This window comes from Megalopta genalis, chromosome 3 (genome assembly GCF_051020955.1).
Source record: "Megalopta genalis isolate 19385.01 chromosome 3, iyMegGena1_principal, whole genome shotgun sequence".
Classification (NCBI taxonomy): Eukaryota; Metazoa; Arthropoda; class Insecta; order Hymenoptera; family Halictidae; genus Megalopta; species Megalopta genalis.
Window position 1 is genome coordinate 17,118,854 of NC_135015.1, and position 22,847 is coordinate 17,141,700.

Sequence of the window (22,847 nt, forward strand, 5' to 3'; positions counted from 1 at the left end):
GGACTTTACCAAGAAACGATGCACGAAGTGCAGTAATGTTTGTCGAATGGAAATGCGAAATTTCGAGTTGCTGTGAATTTCCCTGTGCTAGTTCTACGCCTATGAGATTTATTGCTACGTCGATGCTAAGGTTCGACGGAGTCGGTCAAGCGTGTGATGCGACACGCGACGCGAATTCCCGGAAGACAACGTAAAATGTTGTTTGTGAGACAGGTAAGAAAAACCGCGGAGCTACAAGTTACGTGACCAATCTCCGTAGAATCGTGTCACGTGACCTTCGAATTGTCTCCGAACGCGTCACGTGGCCTCCGAATTGCCTACGAATCGCATCACGTGGCTTCCGAATTTCTTTCGAATCATGTCATATAGCCTCCGAATTGCTTTCGAATCGTGTCATGTAGTCTTCGAATTGCCTTCGAGTCGTGGCACGTGGCCTCCGAATTTCCTTCGAATCGTGGCACGTGGCCTTTGAATTGCCTTCGAATCGTGGCACGTGGCCGTTGAATTGCCTTCGAATCGTGGCACGTGGCTTCTGAATTGTCTTCGAATTGCCTATGAATCGTGGCACGTGGCCTCCCAATTGCTTTCGAATCGTGTCAGATAGCCTCCGAATTGCTTTCGAATCGCATCACATGGCCTCCAAATTGCCTTCGAATCGCATCACGTGGCTTCAGAATTTCCTTCGAATCGTGTCAGATAGCCACCGAATTGCCTTCGAATCGCATCACATGGCCTCCGAATTGCCTTCGAATCGCATCACGTGACCCCCAAATTGCCTCCAATCGCTGGACGCCGTTTTTTTTCGCCGACTGCCTCGAGTTTCTCTAAAAAACGAGCCGCGAGGCCCGAAGAATCGGCGACTCGGTATTCTCGAATCTGCCGGTTTCGATTCCGATCTCCGAACATTTCTGGACGACATTACACGCTCGAAAGTCGCGGAAAAAGGGTGGCACGAGCACGATTCGCGGCAGTGCCGATCGCGAAAGTCTCAAGAAGCGTAAACGACCGCGATTTCCGGCTGAAAGATCGGCGAACGGAGCGGTAAACTTTTTCTCGGTATGCAAACCGGCGCGTAATTTCATTTCCTGGTGGTTAAATTGTTCTAACGAGCGTCATTTCGTCCCATTATCCGGCGATTCGTACCGACCGCCGCACGATTATCCAATAGCGGCGTCGCAACCGAATGGAAATCGGCGACGCCGCGCCTCGCCGCAGCGTCCCGACGCGCGTCCTACGACCGAATTCCGATTCTCTTTCGCGACGTCGGCCGACCGCGAAAGAATTCGCCGTATCGAAATACCGCGTCGATAGGGCCGCGATCGAGGAGTCGCGCCGTCATGGCACGCTTATGTAACCCGCTGGTTATCGACTCTATCGTGTTATTGTATCGACGCGTGTCAACGCGATGCCGCCGTATACGAATAAACGGTCCACTCTTCGGATCCAGTGACAACAATGGACGTCATGTTCGAAGCGTAGGCGACGTATAGCGAACCCTCCGTGCCCTTGGAGGACGAGAACTATTCTTTCGCGATTCGAGAAGCCGCGATTTATTTCCCCTAACGGTGTAAAAGGCTTCCTTCTCGAGCCGTTCTTCCTGGTGGCCACGATCTCGAAGATAATAATTGCTTGGAAAAATTTGTACACGTTCTCGGAATTATGTACACGTTCTTATTGTAATGCGCGCCGTGTTTGGAACTCGATATGTAAATTTATTTTCGGGATTTAACAATAAGTGTGCCAAGGCAACGTTTGATCCGGACGGCTGATAAGAGATAAAGGCTAACGAACACGATTTCGTTCGATACTATCGGATAAACATACAATCGGAGACAAATTTATCAACATAATTTATCCGAACGAGATTTTAGATTTTTTAGAGTCAGCATTCTTTCGAACAAGAACTCGTTCGAGTAAGACTTTATTCGTGTAAATATATTCGGCGTTTGTGTGTACGCATTATTGTTCGGATAATTTTCATCTACGTTTGCGTAATCTACGTTCGAATACAGAGTTGCATGGATAATTGATTCCGATACGGAATTAGGTGAATAATTTATTCGAATGCAGAGTTATGTGAATAATTTGTTCGATTAATTCGAATTATTCAACTGGTAGACGGAATAATTCATGAAGTGTAAAGAATTGTTCGAATAAATAAATGCAACAATTTATCAAGAGTAAAGAATTATTCGAGTGAATAAATGCAACAATTTATAAAGACTAAAGAATTATTCGAATAAATAAATGCAACAATTTATTCGAGTAAAGAATTATTCAAATAAATAGACAGAATAATTTATAAGGAATAATATGTAAGGAATATAATATATAATATATTAAATATAATAAATATAATATAATAAAATAAATAATAATATATAATATATATATTATATATAATATATATAATATATATATAATATAAAAATAAATAATATAATATATAATATAAAAATAAATAATATAATATATAAGGAAAATTACTCAAATAAATAGGCAGAATAATTGATTCGAACAAAGAGTTATACAAACAAATAGGCAAAATAATTTATTCAAATAGCTAGAACAATTTCTTACGAATAAAGAATTATTCAAATAAACAGTTAGAACAGTTCCTCGTAAACAGCCGAACGATCGCAGTTCGATTGAAACGCGTCCGACTGAAAAGAACCCGTTCGTACAACGATCCCGGATAAATATTTATTCGAAAGAATCCGAATAACGTCGAACCGTGGTCTCTCGATGAACGTGGGAATGAACCCCGCGGCTATTTTCCAGCTCAATCAGAAAGCCAACCGGCCGGAATGTCAGGACTCGCATGGAACCGGACACGCGGAAACGCGGCGAATTGTTCCGGCAGAAGCGAAAGAATTTCGCGACTCGTTCACGATTATCTCGAGAACCGCGGTAACGGCCGCCGTAACAGTTTATCGAAACGATAAGCATGTGATTTTCCGCGGGGGGAATTTATTAACAGACGCGGATCGAAAGTATACGGAATCAGGTTCGCCCGGTACACTCGATCCGCTCCGAGAATTACGGCGGAGTTCGGGAACTCTCATCCGTTACAAGCTGCTCTCGCTGCAAGTAGAAACGGTGAGCAATGAACAGACGGCGACGTGAACCACCACCGCCGCCAACATCGACCCGTTCTCGCTTCGTGTTCTCGACGTGTTCTTCAATGGTTGCTCTCGATATTCTCCGTTACGAACGATTATTTTGGCTCGGCTCGCCGCCGCTCGTTAATCAATTATTATTTTCAACGCGCCCTCGGAAAAGCGTGCTTCGACGATGCCGAAGTTTCGGAGGAGCTCGCTCGAACGAAGAAGAATCGATTCGCGGTCGTCTCCGTCGGGTTTACGATTACTTAACCCTTTCGCTACGACAGTTCCATCCGCCGACACCGAACGGAAACTCGCTCCAGAAATATGCACAGTGCGTGTGGTTTCTGTATATCGTCTGTATAGCGTCCGGAAATGTCACGTAATACGGAAATGGCGGGTTTCTCGGATCATTTGAAGCAGCTTCTTCCTTTACAAAAATTTTCTCCGACGCACCGTTAACGAGTTATTAACGGAAAACAGCGACCAATCAGAATCGAGGACGGCTGAGATCCCACCTTGCGAAATCCTAACGAAACCTTTTCTTTTTTTAATTCGATTCATACTACCCCCAACTTGAAAAATCACAACGATTCCTTTTGCAGGAATTTCGAAGCCCAACTTGCGAGATAAAAGAAAGGAGCCTTTCCCGAATGGCTCGAGTCCATCTGTCGAAGCAGGCGCGACGAGTTCTATTGGGTTGATAACTAAGTAATTGCCGATTTGTTCCATGAAATAAACAATTTCTTTTTACTTGGAACGAAGTTTAATCTGTAATGTATTTTCCATTTTGTTCGATGACCTTTTGCCATCTCTCTGACAACTTGAAAATTCCACGCTCGTAGAAAGTCCGATCCTTTTCGGCCAAAAACTGAGTTAAGTGAGATTTTACAGCGTCATCATCGTTAAAAGTTTTACCACGAAGGGAGTTGTCCAGGGATCGAAATAAGTGGTAATCCGATGGCGCGAGATCAGGGCTATATGGTGGGTGTAACATCGATTCCCAACCAATATCCGTCAATTTTTGCCGAGTGGACAAAGACGTGCGCGGCCTACCATTGTCCTGCTGGAAAATGACACCTTTACGATTGACCAATTCTGGTCGCTTTTCCTTGACCGCTGCATTCAATTTGTCCAGTTGCTAACTTTCACGGATAATAAAAAATAACATAATAATATTAATATAATATAATATATAATATATATAATATTAATATAATATAATATATATAATATTATGTATATATATAATATATAATAATAATATAATATATATAATATTATGTATATATATAATATATAATAATAATATAATATATATAATATTATGTATATATATAATATATAATAATAATAATAATAATTTTATAATATAACATTTACGGATATCATAAAAATGGGAGTGAGGGACATCTGTAACTGAAATCGGCAATTACTTAGTTGCCAACCCAATATTTTGCCAGATCGCTGGAACTTAAAGCGCCGATCGACAGTTTCGAGCCCCGCGAATCGAAGGTCCAGAATCGCGCGCGTTTTCGGGAACGACAATTCCAATTATCTGGCCGCGTGCCGGTGTCGCGCCGGTATGTATGCCCGGTAATAGTCCGTCCTATTTCGCATGCCTCGAAACAGACGCCGTATTCGCCGGATGAATAGCACATTTCTGTACGACCGATAATTCCGCATTGATCCCGTAAACAATCGGCGCCGCGTCCGGGACGCGCGCGCGCGTGCTCCGACGCGTCGCTTCTACGAACGCGACAATCCTGCCTCATCGTCCCCGCTCTCGACGTAATTAGTGCTTCTTTGTCGTCCGAACTTCCCCCCGCGGTTCGCCCTGGCCACGGATTCGTCCGTTTCAATTTTACGGCCCGTTTCTTTCAGCCCCCCTCCCCCTCCCCGGAAATCAATTCTGTGCAAATATTAAAGGGGCTTTGGGACACCGTGACTGAACTCGGCGAACACTTTCGAGTTCGATTGTTTCGACCGGGTCCGATGAACGGGTTAACGTTCTTTACGGTCCATCGTGGACCGTACGATTACGGTCACTTGTGATCAGGGTTGGGGAAAGATAGATTTTTGAAATGGTGAATGGATAAACATATTTTGATCTTCTCGTGTGATACCGAATTTGGCAAATGAACTCTTTTTTGAAGTAGTAGTTATGGAAGTAGAATTTAAAATATATATTTTGATAATTGCTCGCAGAAATATTATTCTGAAATAAGTATATTTCTTTACTATAATAAACACTATTCTGTGAAATATTACTACTGCATGAAATATTATTTTCCCATATTTTAATGACACTCGAAATAATAGTATTGCAAATAAGAGATTTCCACAATTTTTTAACTTTTCATTGCACCTTGTATCTGCTTTTTTATCGGTAATATAAGAGGTTAATTTCGTTTATAGGTGATTGATAAAAAAGTGATTGATATAAATTTAAGGGCAATTAATATAACTTGATCTCGCTTACTATAAATTAAATCAAATTCAATTCAATTCAATATGTATATTATCGATGTTCCAGTAGATTTATATATATTATGTATATTACGTATATAATATTATATATAATATATAATGTATTATGTATATTATGTATATTATATATATATATATATATATATATATATATATATATAATCGTTTTCAAACAAACTATATATATATATATATATATATATATATATATATATATATATATATATATATATATATATATATATAGTTTGTTTGAAAACGATTCATTAGGTTGCTCGAAAAGTCCATTTCGCGTTTCACAGAGTTCATTTCGCATTTCATAGAGCTCGCAACATCGAACTCGTATAAACAATTCGAAACGAGCTCTCCAAACAACCCGACACATATTTCTCGTGCGTCTATAACGAGTTTCATTATTTATTTATTTGCTTGTTCTCGACTATAAACGGAACCCGATATACAATTCCAGCGCACGATATGGAAACGCATCCCGACGCACCGATGCAATTAAGGGTCGCGAGAAGAAATCGGAAACCGGTCGACTTCTCTTCCTTCTTTTTCTTTTTTTTCTCTTCGAAAAGCGAGGATATCGTTCGCGGTCAATCCGCGCGAAGACGCGTATTGGTTCTTTCCGCTCGTAACAATAAATACAACCGGCGGCGGTAACCCGGCCGCGGTATTATCCAGCTTCGGCAATAACTCGATGCAAAACGATAGTAAAACGATGCCGGGAAACACGGCAGCAAGTTGGAGGCCGATGTTTACAGCAAGTAGAAGCAGCCGGTAATGGACGGACACGTTAGCGGAGTCGTACCGCATGCATGCCGCAGGTGTTCTCTCTATTCTCCGCCGATTTCCTCGGGAACGGAGCTTCTCGGGCAACAATTTTGCCTCGCATCTTTCGGCACAACGGTTTCGAAAGTAGTCGAAGCACGTCCTGGAAACGCGTTACACGTGCCAGGAAACATTGAAAGCCTGTCCGCTTGTTTTATTTTCCGTTTTTTTTGTTCTTTTTTTTTTAAAAAGTAGTGCATTTTGTGCCGTTCATCAATTTGTCGTATCGAACGGGACAGCCATGAATAGGATTATAGTGTAACAAGATAAAGTAATCTTGGTGTTAATTGATTGGTATTATCGTTGATTGTGGAGTAATGTTTGTAACATGTAATATTACACAAATTGTATAATCGTGACATATAATATAATTGTAACATACAATGCAATTGTAACATATATTACAATTATAATATACAATACAATTGTAACATACAATGCAATTGTAACATATATTACAATTATAACATACAATACAATTGTAACATACAATGCAATTGTAACATATATTACAATTGTAACATACAATACAATTGTAATATATAATGCAATTATAACATACAATACAATTGTAACATATAATATTAATCCTTTGCGCTCGAAGCTATTTTAACTGTAAATATAAAATTATTTTTCTAACTTATAGTGTTTTTATTTTATATGGCAAAATGCATTTTGTGCATATGAAATTGACTCTTGGGAGTCACGCAACAATCACACTCTTAACAAGTTTTTGAATCTATATATAAACTTTGTTGATATAAAAATCATCTTTACACGTGATGAAACAAATTTTAGTGGTGCCTCAAAGTCACCACTCGAGTGCAAAGGGTTAATAACATGTGTATTAGTAATATATGTATAATACAATTCTAACATATAATATTAATAACATGTGTATTAGTAACATATGTATAATACAATTGCAGCATGCAATATAATTGTAAAATAAAATGCAATTGTAACATACAATACAATTGTAAAATAAAATGCAATTGTAACATACAATACAATTGTAACATACATTACAATTGCAACATGCAATACAATTGTAACACATAATATTATACAAATGACATTAAATTACATAAATTTTTCTTTGCATCGCATTTTACTATTTTATGGCGAGAAATAATCTATTCAATAAAAATAAACCGAACGAAATTGAAAAATAAAACCCTGCTACGTTTGCCCCTTCTCCTGGCCTACTTGTCAACCGACGAGCGTTTCTCTAGCATCGAGCACCCGTGCTCCGGAAAACCAGACAATAAATAAACCATTTTTCTAGAGCTCTTTGCTTCTGGCAAGGATCGGGAATAGCGAGCAGGTTTCGAGTACAGTGGATAAAAGGAATTCATTGAGGAGACGCTCCAGCGTTTGAGAGTTTATCGCAAACTGCCGAAGAGAAATGTGCGCAATCTCCGAAATCGCGGCGAGTGTAAGTGGAGAGGAATAAATTATGTTTATTTGTTTGAATTTTTGTCTACGCGCGCGCGCTTCGGTAGAGTCGAGCTTAAAAATTGTGCTGGCCTGACTCATCACGAATTACCGCTTCTTTTTCGTGAATTCAATCGTTTCGGTTGAATTTTTCTGTTCTTTCTTCATTGCTGTAAATATAATAATATAATTTTATAAAATATAATATAGTAATGCAATTTTTAATATTTTTGGTACGTTAGAGGGCCTGGAAACCGTGTGTCTGTACATAAATTGTAAATTGTAAATTCTTAATTCTTAATTCTAAACTCTAAATTGGAAATTTTTAATTCTAAATTCGAAACTCTAAATTGGAAATTGGAAATTGGAAATTTTTTGGAAATTCTAAATTCTCAATTCTCAATTTTCAATTCTAAATTCTAAATTCTCTATTCTCTATTCTAAATTCTCTATTCTATATTCTCTATTCTAAATTCTCAATTCTCAATTCTCAATTCTAAATTCTCAATTCTCAATTCTCAATTCTCAATTCTAAAGTCTTAATTCTTAATTCTCAATTCTCAATTCTCAATTCTCAATTCTAAAGTCTTAATTCTCAATTCTCAATTCTCAATTCTCAATTCTAAAGTCTCAATTCTCAATTCTCAATTCTAAAGTCTTAATTCTTAATTCTCAATTCTCAATTCTAAAGTCTTAATTCTCAATTCTCAATTCTCAATTCTCAATTCTCAATTCTAAAGTCTTAATTCTAAATTCTCAATTCTAAATTCTAAATTCTCAATTCTCAATTCTAAGGTCTTAATTCTCAATTCTCAATTCTAAATTCTAAATTCTAAAGTCTTAATTCTCAATTCTCAATTCTCAATTCTCAATTCTCAATTCTAAATTCTCAATTCTCAATTCTCAATTCTAAGGTCTTAATTCTCAATTCTCAATTCTAAATTCTAAAGTCTTAATTCTCAATTCTCAATTCTCAATTTTCAATTCTCAATTTTCAATTCTCAATTCTCAATTCTCAATTCTCAATTCTAAATTCTAAGTTCTAAATTCTCAATTCCAAATTCTAAATTCTACAGAGCACGCAAACCTGTATAATTTCCTGCATAATCACCAGACGATGTACCACGATACCAGAGTCCTCGCTGCATATCAAGAAGAGCACTAAGCGAGAATCTCGAAACGATCGGACTAAGTATAGAGATAAAGCGGGAGAATTATTCGTGAAAGAGCGGTGGTGAGCCCGTATAAACTCGGCAGAGAGAAAATGATCGAAAGGCTGCGAATTTCTGGACAGTCGGGAACGCGTTCGGTTCGTGGCGTTTCTGCGTCGTCGGAGGCGACGATTGCGTTTATGCGAGCCGTCGCCGACCGAAAAATCATCCGGTTAACGGGTTAATAGCCGTGACCGTGTAGCGTCGCGACACAAAGGAAGTATGCGAGAGCGGCGATGCCCGAAGAAGCGGACGCGATATATGCGCGTCTAAATGGAGCACCGGCGAGCATAATCTACGGTCATTCGAGAAATCAGCCATGATTTAGTACGCCACGCCGAAGTACTCTCCGTATGGTCGTTAGAAGTTGCCGGCGTGTTGGCCCGTGCTCCCGACATATATAATAATAATAATAATAATAATAATAATAATAATAATAATAATAATAATAATGACAATAATAATAATTTATGAAGAGACTAAAACCGTTTAGTTAACACTAAGTATGTAACCGGGGTGTACAAATTTACATTTTAGGTTAACCATTTAGTTAATTATTTAGCTAACCGTTTAGTTAATTATTTGGTTAACTGTTTAGTTATCCATTTAGTCAATTATTTAGTTCACCGTTTAGTTAACCATTGAATTAACCATTTAGTTAACTATTTAGCTAACCGTTTAGTTAATTATTTGGTTAACTGTTTAGTTATCCACTTAGTCAATTATTTAGTTCACCGTTTAATTAACCATTGAATTAACCGTTTAGTTAGCCGTTTAGTTAATTATTTGGTTAACTGTTTAATTAACCATTTAATTAATTATTTACTTCATCGTTTAGTTAACTATTTAGTTAACTATTTAGTTAACGACAAACTCGAATTTGAGAGTCGTTGTATGCTTAAATGCTTAAAAACCATATAAATGTCGTCTAACTGTTAAATAAAAGATTATTATAACATTTACACATTCTCTTGCCTTCTTTTCTGTTTAAAATTATGTCGTTATAGTTGCAATGAATTATATACATATAGAATTACATATAGAATATCATTCAATTATATTAAGAATTTATTTCTTAATTTCATTGTAACATGAAGAGGATATTTGACAACAATTATTTAATTATGACATTACTTTATTAATCTGTTCTACTACAAACGAATTTGCGTCAATATCGACATTACAACGATTAAAAAGCAAAATAAATCTCTGTCACGCCCCTACGTTCTGCAATTGATGCAAAATTAATTAATTCCTATTTCGCCCAAAGCTCCGCGGTCGAACGATAAATAATACATTGCAATGCATATAATTCATATATTTTCCAGTCGCATACAAAAAACGAATGCTTCCGCGAAAGACGGACGACCGTCGTCCCGCGAAATCTCGTTCGATTGCTCGGCTTCGTGCCGAGATTTCATCGAGCGCGCGATCGATCGCGGATTCGGAGAGGAATTTACTCTCCGAGGGAGTAAATACTCCGGCGGCCCTCTCTTCCGCCCGAGTCCCGGCCGAGATAATTGGAACGGCTCTCCTTCGAAATTTATGGGATCGCTAAGCGCCCGTGCTCTTTGCCTCCCGTTCGACGCGGCGAACACCGGACGAATCATCGGCCCGTTCCCGAGACGGGGGGATAATTCCGCGGGGCCACCCTTATCGATAATTGCGAGACCGCGAAAAATGTTGTCCCGCGGCCGTTCCGGAGTTGCCCCCCCCCCGCCGGTGGGGCTCGGACACGGAACAACGTTTTCCACGTTGAACATGGTCGATCGACGTACGAACGAAATTTCCTGGAACCCGTTCAACTTCTTCTCGAAGTGTCGATACTCTGCCGGGACCTTTGGATCGTCGCTGTCGGACCAGGCTAACTATAGAAAACGATTGTATTGGTCTAGAAACTTTGCTCGGCCACGGTTGTTCAATCTTTCAGAAACTCGTAAGCAGCCCCGCGGATTTTATATATTTATTTGTTTGTCGAGCTCGTGCAGGGATTTGGTCGTGCAAAATAATTGAATGAGATAACAGCGAAAATGGAATTTTATGCAAATGGGAATTAAATAGCAAGATCTTGCTTTCTTTAATTATTCTAATAGATATGTAATATTATATAATATTATATTATATATATTATATTTATGTATTATATGTTATGGAATTGGAATATTATATTATATATATTATATTTATGTATTATATATTATATATCTATTAGAATAATTAAAGAAAGAAAGAACTTGCTATTTAGTTCCTATTTCTTCTAATCAATACAGAGAATTTGTAATAATATAAAAAAAATAAAATAATATAAAAATATATATATAAATAATATATAATGCATCGTACAATACATCGCTATTTCTAAACTCCTTCAATTCTTCTGCTATTTTAAATAAATTAAATTTTTAATATAAATAACTCAAATAAATTTTCATTTCATTTTTAATCAATTCAGTCGCGCAAATGCTTAAAATCCGCAGTTCAGCTGTAACCGTTAATTACAAAATCGAAGAACACAGATGTTTAGAATGAACAGGCACAAGGTTAACTAAAAAATAAAAAGATAACTGAACATTTCTATATTAAGTCTACATTAATTGTCTTCTAAAGTCTTCTAAATTAAATCCACGCAAACTATGCTAAATTATTTTAATAATCGCAATACCTCTTAAATTCTGTTCGAAAGGATTAGATAATCGAAAATATCGATCGATAAGTGTACGCTATTTACACTGTTAACAGCATAATTTCAGAAAGATCTGTCATCAGGAAATCGTTTCGAAAAATCGATCTGCCGCTAAGTATCTCAATTATATCTCGAATCCGTCCCGCGCGAACAATTGGCAAACCAGATCTATCGGCTCTCCTTATCCGTTCGAGATAAAATTGTCAAGGCTTTTAGCGCGTGCGACAGGATTTTCGGCCTTCGACTCGCAGATCCTGGAAAAACGTTCGGCGTTCGAGTGGACACGGCGTTAACAAATCCGGCGGGACACGGGAAAGCGATTCGGGCGAAATGGGTCAGATTCGAGGGCGGCTTGCCGATCGAACGTTAATCGGCCGGTGATCGGGGCACCGGCGAGGATAGCACGGCGAAAGGGTGAAAGAGACGAAGAGAGAGAGAGAGAGAGAGAGAGAGAGAGAAAGCGAGAGAAAGCGAGAGAGGGAGAGTGAGAGAGCGAGAGGGAGAGCGAGAGAGCAAGAGAAAGTGCGAGAGAGAGCGAGAGAAAGAACGAGAGAGCGAGAGAGAGAGCGCAAGAGAAAGAGAGAGAAAGCAAGAGAGAATGAGAGAGAAAGCAAAAGAGAGAAAGCGAGAGAGAGAGAGAGAGAAAGAGAGAGAATGAGAGAGAAAGCAAAAGAGAGAAAGCGAGAGAGAGAGAGAGAAAGAGAGAGAAAGCGACAGAGAGCGAGAGAGAGCAAGAGAAAGAGAGAGAAAGCGACAGAGAGCGAGAGAGAGCAAGAGAAAGAACGAGAGAGAGAGAGAGAGGGCGAGGGAGAGAGAAAGGACGAGAGAACGAGAGAGAGAGAGAGAGAGAGAGAGAGAGAGAGGAACGACGATCGAAGCGCACGGAGGACGCGCGCCGGGAAACCCGGTCCTTACGTAAGTAAATATTTCCATTCAAAGTCTGCAGTGACCCAGGAGGCCACGCGAATGGCGTATCTCGATCCGCGGACGCCGACGGAGGCGTCGAAAAGACGTCACGGGGCGCCGCGCGCCGTGCCATGCCGTCACCGTGCGCCTCTTGTCGCGAGAAACGTCCCACACCCCCACTCCCCTCCCGGTGCGGCGAAAATAGACGCGATAAAAATGGATATCGTAATTAATCGGGACTACGAGTCACCTCTGACCCCGTGCCACGGACTAAATTCGTTGCTCTCGAAGAGTCGCTGGAGGAAACGGTGCCAATCGAGCGCCGCGCGATCCTTCGTTTCGCGTCGTTTTTTTATTAAGCTGCGGCCTCTAGTGAAAATATCCGATTCTTTCGATCCAAAATATCGATTCTACGGATCGATTTTCTAACGGCAGAATTCTTCTCTGAGAAAAGATTCTTCTCCCTGAGAATCGGAAAGCGATTTCTACGTTTCAGCTGCTTAGGAATCGTAGAAACGAAGTTTCTGTTATCTTTATTTACTTATTTATTTATTTATTATATTATTTATATATTATTATTATATTATTATTATATATATTATATATATAATATAATAATATAATATATATAAATATTTATTTATTTATTTATTATCGACGGAAAGACCAACCAAAAGTTCGAATCGAATTCTCACGTACAAAATTATAAAGAATTATTGCAGAATTTGCATGGTGGTGCGACGTCGTTGCGATCAAAATTCTCGTTTCTTTCCTCGCAGTATTTTTCAGCATTGCCGTTTGCCGTGCGGAATGAACGAACTTGTCGTTTGGATTTTTCAATTTTAATCAGTGATGAATTTTGAAGCTGGCTGATCATTTCCCAACAATTATCGTTCCTGCGCTTATTACCAATGAGAAAAAGCCTGGCGATCGGAGTTCGACTGATTTCGTCAAGCCCGATGTATCGAGATAACCGACGAGATCTCTGCGGCAGCTGATGCAGCATTCGCCGCGCAACGGGACCAACGGCGATCCTAGCTGATCAAGATCATCGGACGGCAGTATCAATTGCGCAATCCTGGCCGCCGTCTTCTGGGAGAAACGCGCGACGATGGAGGCGTCGAACGAGGGAGAGCACTGCGGGCGACGATTGCGGCGGCGGTTAGTATCGACGGACGCATCGCCGACGGAAAAAGACGGCCAGGAAGAGAGAGAGAGAGAGGGGGGGGGTTGATGAACTGAGAGAAAAATAGAGAGACGGTGAAAATGAGAGAAAGAGATTGAAAGAGACACGAGGAGATTTGGAGAAAAATAAAGAGGGAGAGGATGAGAGTAAGAGAGACAGAGGGAGAGAGAAAGAGAGAAAAAGAGAGGGAAGGAGAGAATAAGAGGAAAAGAGAGAAACGGTGAAAATGAGAGAGAGAAATTGAGAGAGACACGAGGAGATTTAGAGAAAAATACAAAGGGAGAGAATGAGAGTAAGAGAGAGAGAGAGAGAGAGAGAGAGAGGGAGAGAGAAAGAGATAAAAAGAGAGAGAAGGAGAGAGTAAGAAGAAAAGAGAGAGACGGTGAAAATGAGAGAAAGAGATTGAGAGAGACACGAAGAGACTTAGAGAAAAATAGAAAGGGAGAGAATGAGAGAATGAGAGTAAGAGAGAGAGAGAGAGAGAGGGAGAGAGGGCGGAAAGAGAGTAAAGAAGAAAGGGGGCGAAGAAAAAGAGAGTAAAGAAGAACGAGAGTAAAAGAGAAAAGGAGAGGAAGAGGAAGGACGAGTAAGAGAGAGAGAGAGAGAGAGAGAGGGAGAGAGAGAGAGGGTGGAAAGAAAGAGAGTAAAAAAGAAAGAGGGACGAAGAAAAAGAGAGTAAAGAAGAACGAGAGTAAAAGAGAAAAGGAGAGGAAGAGGAAGGACGACTAAGAGAGAGAGAGAGAGAGAGAGAGAGGGAGAGAGAGAGAGGGGTCGAAGAGGACGGTTCCTATCCAATTATCTGGAAGCTGAGTCGGTGCATCGCGCGTCACCCAGGCCCAGAGAAACACGCCGAGGATCGCGAGACGGAGCGTAGCGGTTTACCGCGCTGCCTCCCGCGCCGCGCCTCGCATCGCCGCCGCCCGCCGGCTCCCGTTCTCGTTCCAGTTCGAGTTTCGAACTACGAACTGACTCCTCGACGCGCGTACATTGACCCTCTGCACCCTCGTCCTCGTCCTCACCCGGCGGCGACATTCTCGTCCCTTTTCCCTCGACGCGGCGCGATCCCAGTTTCCCGTCCCATCGTCGTCATCCCTTCGACTCGCTCGCCGGCGAGTCAGCTAGTGCCTTTCGACGCGCCAACGAAACAACGAGACTGCGACTCGACTCCTCCCTGCCCGCTCCCCCGACCCCCTCCACACGCCCGCGACCGGCAACCCCAACGAGACCCGACCACCCTCGTCCCGCGGGGCCACGCACGCCCTCCAAACAATACGCGTTAATAAATGCATCGGCGGGATGGATACGTCCACTGAACTCTCGTGCCGCAACAGAGCCTCGATGGAAGCTGAATCAGATCGTCCTAGGGCAGGAGTGTCAAACTCGCGGCCCGAGATGAACATTCTTGCGATTTCTCCCGAAATAGGAAAGATAGTATCAGAGAAGAGATGTCAAGTATCAGGACGTAAACAATAATTTAACTTTATATATATGTTTATTACGATGTACTAGTCAAAATAAAAATATTTGTTTCTATGAACATTGATTTTCTTTTTTTTCTGCGGCCCATCTAAAGTTAAGCATTGTTTATTTGGCCCAAGTTAGCTGTCGAGTTTGACACCCCTGTCCTAGGGGATGATGGATTCTCGAGTTGCGTCCGGTACTTATCGGCACGGCTGTTCAAGGCGATCGTTGCGAATAATAATCTTTCTAGAACGATCTCGCAAACGTAAGAAGTGTCCGTGGAGCACCCTTAACCCTCTCTGATACTGTCGAGCAGAAGAGTCGAGGCTACCCGAGGGAAATACAGTAATGTCTCTCTAATTGACGCCCAGGTTGCGCACAAAAATGGACAATTTGGGAAGAGGAGATACGATTTATTCGAGCCTTGCAGTTTATTTTTATAGTTATAAGTTGTCCACAATTATAAAAACGAGCCGCAAGGCTCGAATGATCGTGTCTCTTCTTCCCAAATTATCCAACTTAGTGGACAATCTGAGCGTCAGTAAGGGAGACATTACTGTATACTGAAAAACGATGGACGGTAAATTCTCCCTAATCGGTGCTCAGATTGCGCACAAAAATGGACAATTTTGGAAGAGGCTCGTTTTTTATTATATTCTCTATATATTATATTCTCTCTCTATAAATATATTATATATATCCTCAATATATTATATATTATATATATTCTCTTCTTCCCAGAATTTATTGTAATTTGACAATGTTTTGGGAAAGAAAGTAAAAGAATTTTGTAAAACTTGACGATTAAGTGTCGTTGTTCGGCCCTAAAAGAATTGGAGTACGAATACACTAGGAATTAAGAGAGAAAAAAAGAGAGAGAGAGAGAGAGACCAGCGACTTCAACCCCTTAACCTTAACCAGTTGGCTGTTGCATACTCTGTGAAAAGTGTGCACCTAAAGTGTGCCGCAAAGAGTAAGCGATGTAGCGATGACTGACGAAACTTTTGTTCACACTATGCACAGTTTTTTCACAGTTTTAGTAATTATTTGTACCTTTTTATTTATTTTATCTTATACTTTTTTATTTATTTTATACTTTTTTATCGATTTCATTTTATACTTTTCTGTTTATCGCACTGGACGAAATTATTGAACAGCTGTTTGTAAAACTCGTTTCTTGCACTTTTTATCTCGTATATATAGAATCAATTTAACACGAGGAACCAACAAACCAGTCAAAGTGACTGCTTTCTAATTTTCTCTCTCACAATTCCCGAAATCATAAAAATATTTCTACGGCAAACTTTACATTCTCACAAAAACTCTTACGAATTATAAATAAATCCATTCCCGTCATTAGCATAAAACAACGCGCATTTGTCACGTTTAGGGCTGGCTAGTCCTATCATTGAACAATAAAAAGAAATGCCACACTTATTTGACAGGAAACTCAGTTTTCATTGAACTGTCGCGGTGTAATTACGCTGGTCCCACCGTTGGACAATAAAGAGAAATGTAACGCTTATTTGATGGGGAACTCAGTTTCCATTAAACTGCCAAGGAGTTATTTCGCAGACGACAGCTGCTCTCGGAAGGCGAAGCGAGGCGTGAACAATATTTGCAAACAAGCGTGCACACGCTTCTGCGCGTTGCTGTCGCCAAAAATGTCGCAAGCTGCTTGCCAGGCCATCCACACCTCCTCTCTCCACCTTCGAGAGAAAGGTGGGAGCGTCTTCGAGAACGAGAAAGTTAGATGGGAGGGATGATTCTCGACTCGCCCTGTTATCAACCCCCGCGGAAGATTACAGTGGCGCGGAGATCGTCCCAAAACTTGACAGCGTTTTCGAGGACGCGCCGCGGATCGAAAGAGGAAGCTGACGTTCCCGAGCGAGCACGTGGCGGAGGAGATAGTTCGAGCAACGACCGCCGAGCGAAAAATATTGACACGTTCAACAAGGAGCCGAGAGTCCGCGGCCTCTAGAACGTCGCGGCGCAAGGCTAAACCATGCGGTTGACGCACTGTGCACACGAGCTTCCTAACAAGGAACTCTGGGTAAGTGTCCTCGCGCCGAATTTCTTCGTTCTCGCGTATTTTTTCGGTGCTCCAAAAATTGAGCCATGCGTGTTTCTTCGTATCGACGGTAATTCGGTGTATAAGGGTGTAAACCGCCCCCAAAAGCAATTTCTATATAGCAATTTAAATAATATAGCAATTATAATATATATATAGCAATATATATAATATATATATAGCAATATAATAATATAGCAATTATATAGAATAATAGCAATTTCTCCAGGGGAAATATTGAATCAGCGTTGCCGGAAGAAAATGTCTAATAAACCGTGCTATCTGCCAAAACTCTGTTTCACTCCGTGGAGAAAACTTTTGGGGGTGGTTTTCACCTCCTTCAAAGAACTACCGAACCAGTGAAAACGATTAGTTTTTGATTTTTTCTTTTATAATTTCTCGCACCATCAAAATGTTTCTTTTCGAAATTTTTGTACGAACTTTCTCATTCGAGCCTGTATTGCCATAAAAATCGTGGGGTGTTTAGATATACGAAAATGATATATAAATAAAGATAATATAATAATATAAATAATATGTAATAATATTAATAATATGTAATAATATAAATAACACTACGCCGTCCGCAGATTTTAGATATGATTCTTTCGTTTGACGCCGGCATAATAGCTTGGGAATTTTAGATTTTAAACAAAAATTTCGAAGATGGCGGTAATATAAATACCTAAAATTAAGATAAGTCGTCCAAGAATTTTCGTACTTAATTTTTAGTTAAATAAGCACACAATGCTATAGTTAGTTTGCTGCCTTTTAACACCCAAGAAATATAGTTGGGGTTAATGTTATATATAATATATATTATTATATGTTATAATTAATATAGTAATATATATAATAATGGGGTTAATATGTTATTTCAGTTTTTTAAAATGGCACCAAAGTGGTACCACCGGACGGCATAATGATAGTATGTAATAATATAAATAATATATAATAATATAAATAATATGTAATAATATATAACAATATAAATAATATGTAACAATATATAATAATATATAACAACATAAATAATATACAAAAAATCGTGTTTACAGCTCGGCACTTCCGACGTCCAACGAAATGACCGCCGATATCAAAGAAACAGGCGTCGCATAGAGTACTACACAACGCAAACGTGAAAACGAAAAAAAAGAAATCGAAGGACGAAGCTCGCCTGGTGTACCTTGGGAGTCTCGCACGTGGCGTTTGTTTTCGTGGTGGCGACGCAAAGCGACGCAGTCGAGCCCGAGAGGAGAGCATCTTCGGGAGACGGCAGGGATACTACGACGCGTGTTCCATCGGGCTCGATCGAAGCGCAGTTTAGTTACTCGCGAGGCCAGAGTGGCTCGAGTTTAGGCGGGGCACGCGGCGAGAAAGAGAGAGACGGGGCGATGTGGGGAAGCGGAGAGTGGTTTCGGTCCGAGTGCCGCTGGTTGGCGCTCGGCGCTCGGCTTCGGGTCTCCGGCTTCGGGTCTCGGCTTCGGGTCTCGGCGGCGCGAACCACAACACGGCCACGCCGCAGCGCGCCGCGCCGCGCTCCCCCGTAAAGAAACGTGTCCGCCTGGCTCTCGAGGCTGGCAGCCAGAGCAGCGAGCACCGGGGCAACAACGGCAACGGGAACGGCAACGCACTTGGCAGCGAGAACGCTGCGTATTCTACTGCGCACCTAAGTAACAAAGGGGATGGTGGTTCCTTCGGGTTCGCCCCGCGGAGGCTCGCCCTGCGGCGAGACGCCGAGAGAAAAAAAAAAGAGAGAGAGAACGGCCGCAAGAAAGAGGGGTTGTTGCTCGGGATACGTACGGAGGGGCGTCAGGTGAGGCTGTGCGGAGGGTTCGATGTCCCGATATCCGTTCGGCGTCCTCGTGGCTCCTCGTGGAAACGCGTCCTCTCCTCGGCGAGCCGCGAAAGCACGCACGCACGCACCCACACGCGCGAACACGAGGTGTCACAGGGAGAAATAGCACAGAGAACACCGTGTAGATGCGAGGAGAGCACGCCGCTGGTGTGTGCGTTCTCGGCGCCGTGAGGCACGGCGTGGAAACAAGGGACGAAACAGCCCGGAACGGCCCGAGACAGCCCGAAAAACGGGAAGGAAAGCACGCGACGACGCCGCCTTTCCCTGCGAGCGAACTGTGGCCCGCGGACGCCGACTGTGCCGAGGGTTGAATGCGAACCGGCGGAGGGGTAAGAAAGTGCGCAGTAAGGAAAGGATGGGTCCCGCTCCACGCCCCTGGCACCGCCGCCTCCATCCCCACGGAGCCCGAACCGACTACGGCTCTCACCTATCCGCCGCTCCACCGACAGACTTACGCTACCATCTGGAGGACCCCCTTCGCCCCTCCTGTCTAGAGCCACCCTCGCCGATCTCTCTCTCTCTCTCTCTCTCTCTCTCTCTCTCTCTCTCTCTCTCTCTCTCTCTCTTTCGCCCTCCCCCGCCCCTGCCTGTCTTCTTCCAGCAACGTAGTGTCAGCGGCCGCGCGTAACACCGCGACTGCAGGACCGTCGGCCGCTTCTTTCCGAGAGGCTGTTTCGCTGTTTTTCGGCGTGCAGGAAACACTTCGACGGCGAACATTTCATTCGGCGCGATTTTTTTAAGGTGCGTGTCGTTAATAGCTGTTGTTATTTTTAAATCGTACAGGTGGAACACGGATCACCCGGAACGAAACAAGCTTTGCAAGGATATTATATTATTAAATATTATTAAATTGTTAAATACTATTAAATTATTAAATATTATTAAATTATCAAGTATTATTGAATTATTAAATATTACTAAATATTATTAAATTATCAATTATTATTGAATTATTAAATATTACTAAATTATCAATTATTATCGAATTATTAAATATTACTAAATATTATTAAATTATCAAATACTATTGATTTATTAAGTATTATTAAATTATCAAATACTATTGATTTATTAAGTATTATTAAATTATCAAATACTATTGATTTATTAAATATTATTAAATTATCAAATACTATTGATTTATTAAATATTATTAAATCATTAAATATTATTTAATTATTATATTATTAGTTGTCCAATTTATATAATTAATAAAGTGTATCGTAATTGCATTATTAGATAAAGTCTATCATAATCATCATATTGCGAATCTTCATGCGAAATAAAACTTGTCTTCAGCGATTGCAACGAAGATGAGAGTCACGTAAATATTATTTTCTCGAACAATTTCAGTGAATTGAAGATAACTCACGTAGCTGTCCGTAAATTCATTTAGTATTGTCATTGTTTGAAATGTCACCCATTTTCACTGTTACTATTATTAATGCATTTTGACCACTGTGTCAGCCATATATGGTCGACAGAATGATTCGAGACTGAATTTGTTAAGTTTAATTTAAATTGCTAAATCGTTCACGACGACGATGATTATTGTAACGTACGACCAGCGTACAAAATAAAGGGGCAAAGAAAGTGATATACGATAAGTGATCGAGATAATGAATTAAAACGACGGCAACGGTGCTAACAGTGCAGAGAGGCAAGACAGAAGTGAACAGGAAAGTCAGTCACAATCGGAAACTTTGGAACGCGACTGTACGGAAACGGGGACTACTACCACTGACCGACTGTCTGATCACTGTTGTCCGCAACCCCTTGACCCGGGATGTCGAAATATTGCAAACTCCGGCGTTTTTCATACTCTCGCCGATGATTTTATTCATTTATCTACTCTTTACGTTGCAAAACTAGTATAGAAAGTGCTATGCTAAACTGCGGATTTCTATGCAAAATAATGTAGAGTTTGAACGCGTTCCTTAATCGTTCTAATGATTTGGATATAATGCAAATGCATTTTCAAAATGTTTGAACGTTTTCGCTATTTTCTACTCGATCTATCAATTTTTGTGACAAGTGAAAAATGGTGCATAAATGGCTAACAAGTGGAACTCGCTGCAAAAAAAAAGAACGACAAATTACAGAACTAAATGCTTGAACTTAAATAAACGTAACCGCTGTTATCTTAATTAGGTAAAATGTTATTGATAACGTAACACAGGTAAAACTGAGGTTTGAAATGTACGAAGGCGATTCCATGTTGCATAAACTATTGTATTACCTTCGAGTTTAATTTCATGTATTTTACACTATTCCATTTTATTTTATTTTTTCGTTTCACTTTATCCATTTTATTTCATTGTATACTAAACGAAACTACGAAATTCCATGTTGTTATTTTATTTCAGTTTAATTTGTCGTATTTTATTCTATTCTATTTTATTTCAATTTTTTGTTTCACTTTATCCACTTTATTTATTTTACTGCATGCTACGCGAATAAATAAATTATCGTATTTCCTTCGAGTTTAATTTAATTTAATTTTATTCTATTCTATTTTATTTGATCGCCTTGTTTCATCGATTTTATTTCATTGGTACGGTACACGGGACGTGTAAGAAGAGATGGATCGCTTGTAATCCGCGAGGAAAACAATAAACTTCATTATTAACTACCAAAATTCCAAATAGTTTCTTGCCCGAGGCTATGCTATCAGGCACCGCGTCGTCTCGCGTCGAATTGGGAGGTGATTCCGCGATCGAAGGCAACGATACCCCGTTCGGCTGTTTGCTCGGAAAATTGTGAGTCGAACTGCAGCGAACGCTTCCGTGGGATCGGGATCGTTAAACGTTGCGCTTGTTCCTTGCATCGCGGCCGCTGATCGCACGCCAACTGCGACTGCCGCTGTCGCTCTGTGTTCTTCCCCAACAAACGTCGATCGAGGATTCTATTTGAGAAACTACCGCTGTGAATCGCACAATGCGCGCGAGTGGCCGGCTCTTGGGACACGTTCCAGTTGCCTCGAAACGCGACATCTCTCTCTCTCTCTCTCTCTCTCTCTCTCTCTCTCTCTCTCTCTCTCTCTCTCTCTCCGAGCCCGAAACCGAAACCGATTTGACAAGCTAAAATTCACCCGAATCAAACCAAACTGACACCGACGACAGACCTTTGCCCACCGGAAGAGCACGTCGAGCAGCCAATCGAACGTTTCCCTACGAGCTTCCTCCTCGTAAACGAACCTCGAATTACGGTCATTGAAATCGTCGCGTCTCGAGGGGGCGTTTTCGGGTCGAAAAACGTTTATTAGACATTAGAAACGTCGACGAAATCTTATCGACAAGTTAAAAAACGATCGAAATCCGTGGTCTAATGGATTTACAATTATTACACTTACAGCTGCGGATTTAATGGATTTCTGGCAAAATCCAGCGGCTGCAATTTTTTTTGTACCATTAGAATTTATTTTTAGCTTGCTATTTAGTTTTAGCTTAGTTTTAGCTTAGTTTTAGCCTTAGTTTTAGCTTAGTTTTAGTCTTAGTTTTAGCCTTAGTTTTAGCCTTAGCTTTAGCTTTAGTTTTGGCTTTAGTTTTAGCTTAGTTTTAGCCTTAGTTCTAGCCTTAGTTTTAGCTTTAGTTTTAGCTTAGTTTT

The 22,847-nt window shown here is 40.7% G+C and overlaps 1 protein-coding gene across 4 annotated transcripts in view; it reads right to left on the reverse strand.

The window, feature by feature from the left end:
- The window catches only part of InR-2 (insulin-like receptor-like), a 238,848-nt gene that overhangs the window by 159,772 nt on the left and 56,229 nt on the right, over positions 1–22,847 (reverse strand). The window contains exon 1 of one of the 4 annotated variants that reach the window (XM_076520214.1): positions 19,187–19,599. The exons of the other annotated variants lie outside the window; for them this stretch is intronic. The gene's annotated coding sequence lies outside the window, so the exon portion shown is untranslated. Of the gene's footprint in view, positions 1–19,186; positions 19,600–22,847 lie in introns of those variants that run through there. 4 annotated transcript variants of the gene reach the window in all.